General features: G+C 30.6%; 1 pseudogene; it reads right to left on the bottom strand.

Annotated features, from left to right (window-relative positions):
• Window positions 1-663: 663 nt before the first annotated feature.
• Window positions 664-2,532, bottom strand: LOC107001383 (annotated as a pseudogene).
• Between the last annotated feature and the right edge of the window lie 1,671 nt (window positions 2,533-4,203).

The raw sequence follows: 4,203 nt of genomic DNA, 5'->3' as shown, positions 1-4,203 counted from the left end.
GATAAAAAAATACATTTGATCAATTTTTTCTATATTACAGATATGATCTGATAAATATAAATTGGTTAGAAAAGGTGAAACTTTTACCCAGTCTTTGTAAAGATTTAAATAATTGTTTGGTAAAATCTTTACCGAAGGTCCATGGTAATTCCACCAATTGATGAACCAATTTGGGATAGTTTGTTCAAACACTTTTGCACAAATTTTTATAAACCAAGTGTGCTTATGTTTGTCATTGTTATAATAAAATATTTTATGGAAGGCTTGAATATAATCCCAATAGGTCAAGTTCATACTGATTTTGTTGACATAAACTTGCCTTTCTTGCATAGTGGATATTCCCCATTCTTCTACAGATAAAATTTGTTTAATAATAACTTTAGAGAAGTTATAAACTTCTTTTTCCTGTTCTGAAGTAAAGTGCTGGAATTCCACACTTCCTGTATGAACCAGAATAGCCTCGTAATATGATCGAGTCTTATAAGATTCTCCAGGGAAATATAACAATATCTTCCAAGGTTCGTTACTTCTCTGAATATCAGAGTTTTCCAAAAGAAATATGATTTCTTTGGAAGTTGCTTTTTCGGAGAATTTTTGCATATCACCCTCTTTTGCTAAAGAAGCATAGGTATCACCTTGCTCTTTTGTTTGCAGATATGCTTGTCATTGCTCATATAATGGACTATTTGTTGGAATATCCTTTAAATTGATAGTTGAAGATGATGATGATGCCTCATCAATTTTTGAATTAACCAGTCTCTTATTTCCCAATATTATTGGAAATGATGAGTCGTATGACGACCTTTGAGAAGACTGAGAGGTCGATCTTCCTCTTCCTCGATTTTTACCCCCTCTGCCACGTGCTTGTGACCAAGGAGGAGGGTCATTTCCTCCCATGCTGTAATACCAAACTTATTAGTGATAATCAAAATAATCATCAAAGTCCAGGTAATAAGGACTAATGACTTCTTCATAATCATGTATAGAAAAGTAGAAGTCGTCTTGTATTATTGACAGTATCAGTTTGTCAAGAATTAATTCTTTAATATCTTTTTCTAAAGGGAGTACCTTTAGAATGGTAATTAGATATCTATCATCAAAGAAAAATGTAAAATAAGACATACTAAAATTTTTTGTCTAGGAGGTTAGACATTCCCTGGATAAGAAGTCTGGGAGGGAATTATCAATTCCTTTTTTTATATTGAATTTCGAAATCAAAAGGGGCTAGTTGGGCCTGCAACCTAGCAAATATCAACTTTGAAGCATCGTGTTTGAAATCTTTATCAAACATGTATTTAACAGATTGGGCATCTGTTCTAATCAAAAATTTTTGATTATAAAGATCATCTTGAAATTTTAAGGCGCATTTAACAATACAAAGGATTTCATGTGCTATAGTCGCATATTTGCGCTGGGCTTCAGTCCATTTACCTGAATGAAAACGAATAAGATATTAATGTTTATCATGAGGGTTAACTTATTTAAGAATCCCTCCATAATAAATATTTGAAGCATCAGTTTCAATAATTTTTGTCCATGCTGGGTTAGCAAGAGTTAAACAAGGTAAGGTTTTAATCCTTTGTTTAATACTTCTAACAAGCGTAGTAAAATTCTCATTCCAAGGGCATTTATTACCCTTTTTTAATCTATCTGTCAAAGGTGCAAGATCTTTAGAAAGATTTTTATAAAAAGGAGAAATGTAATTTAAACTACCCAAAAATCTTTGTAACGTAGTCCTGTCTGTTATAATATCAGGAAACTTTGACGCAAAATCAATAGATCTCTGAATAGGAGTAATTTTTCCTTGAAAAATTTGATGTCCTAGAAATCGAACATCAGTTTGAAATAAACTCATTTTTGATTTAGAGATAACTAAACCATTTTGAATAACAATTTTCTTGAAGATCTCAAGATGCTTAATATGAGATTCAAGAGTTTTTGAATAAACTAAGATATCATCAATATAAACAATAATAAAATCCATATATGGATTAAAAATATCATTCATAATCTTCTGAAATTCAGACGGTGCTTTTGTCAACCCGAATGGCATAACATTCCATTCATATTGGCCAAAAGGAACATGAAAGCAGTTTGATAAGTATGTTCCTTAAAAATTTGAATTTGCCAATATCCTGACTTTAAATCAAATTTCGAAAATATATTAGCATCATATAACCTTGATAAAAGATCTTTTTTATTTGGAATAGGATATCTAATCCATTTTAAATTTTTGTTTAAAGGTTTATAGTTTATAACTAACCTGGAAACCCCTCTTTCTTGTTCTGCAGCTTTATTTACATAAAAAGCAGTACAAGACCAAGGAGATTATGAAGGCTTTATTAATCCTTTCTGCAATAAATTATCAATTTCTTTTTTACAAAATTCCACTAATTCAGCATTCATTTGGCAGGGGCGAGATACAGTGGGAATATCATTTTCAGAAAAATTATCTTCATATGGCAGAGTAACAACATGTTTTTTCCTGTCCCAAAAAGCACTTGGATGGTCTGCACAAATGTCAGCTCCCATTTTTCCAGAAATCAATTTAATTTTTTCTTGTATTTTAGCTGATCGAATAGATTTTAAAATATTCATGCTATATATTTCCATTTGTAAAGAATCAATATGTTTCTGTTTTAAATGGATTAAAGAGTTAATATCTCTAGTGATTGGTTCAGTTATAAATTAAAAATTAGTATGACCATTATAATTCGCTGAAAAACCTTTTGCATTTAAATTTTAAAAAGGATAGATAGCATTTATAAAAGGAGTTCCGAGAATTGTCGGAGGATGTAATTGGTTTTTAACTAAAAAGAAAAAATGAGGAATACAGACTTTACTCTGACAAATACAAGTATTAGACAACTTATACTTTATGTCTAAAGCATGATTAGATGCAGATTTAACAATATGAGTTGTTTTTTCAAAAAAACCTTGAAGGGATTAATCCTTCCTGAATGCAACTAACATTTGCACCACTATCAATCATAGCAATACTAGTTACTTTAAAATCATTATTAACTAGAATGGTACAATTAATATACCAACGATGCGCAGTAACAATCTGCATCATTCCAAGAAAACTATTAGGTTTAGAACTAAGAGATTCATCTATCTCTTCGTCTACAACTGCCTTACCTTTGTCAGTAAGATGAGTCGAAGAAATATCTTTTTCATTTTCTAACTGCGAAATTCTATGATTATTAATCATTTGATTTTGTTTTAAAGATTTAATCTCTTTTTTTTTTTTAAGTTTTCAACTTCATGTTTCAAATCATCAAGAGAAGTATCTCTGGTTTTGACAATATCTTGCCCTTTCTTTTCAAGACGAGAAAAGACTTCCTGCAAAGAATAAGGGCTAGGGTTATAATTTAAAGTTTCACTCTTCTTTGGTTTTTCAAAAGATTTTGAAGAAGAGGTTTGAGAAGAAGCCAATTCCAAAATTTTATTTCTAAGATTTTCATCAAAAGCATCTTTTAACAGTTCAATGACATTATCAGAAGATATCATATGAAAATTAAAATCTGCAAATTGAGACTGTAATTTATCTAAATTTGATTCTTCTATTTGAGACTGTATTTTATAAAATTCATCTTCTCCGCATACACAAGTATCACCTGTACAATTGACACACTTATTAGTAGCATCTGATTTAACACTATTAGAAGAATCTGAACTATCATGAGAAGAACCCGAATCTGATTCGTACAATAGCTCATAAATTTTTTCTTCTGTTGAATCATCCAATTTCAAAGATTTAAGCTTTTCTGCCTTGCAGTTTGTAGCAAGATGACCAAATTTTCCACATTTGTAACATTTGATATTCTTTAAATCTCTTTTAGAGAAATTTCTGGCGAATCTTGTTGCCTTCCTAGAAGCTTTCTTAGCTTCCTTCTTTTCCTTATATCGTTTTGAACGATGACGCTTTTTGTATTTTCTCTTTTGGTCTTCTTCGAAAAATATATTTTGATTTGGATTAGAAGGTCCTTCAATCCCAAATTGTGCACAAAAGTCTCCCAATTGAGATCTTTCTGACATTTGATTTCTCTTAATTTGTTGAGCTAGCTTAAGCTCATTACACAGATTTAATCCTTCCTGAGTACAAGTCCCTATTAATTTTTCATAAGTTTAAGTATCATAAGGAATCTCTGTATGATCCTCTCTTAGAGTTTTCTTGACTCTTTCCACAAATAAGGGAGG

Source organism: Solanum pennellii, chromosome 10 (assembly GCF_001406875.1).
Source record: "Solanum pennellii chromosome 10, SPENNV200".
NCBI lineage: Eukaryota > Viridiplantae > Streptophyta > Magnoliopsida > Solanales > Solanaceae > Solanum > Solanum pennellii.
This window is presented reverse-complemented; position numbering and strand designations above follow the sequence as displayed.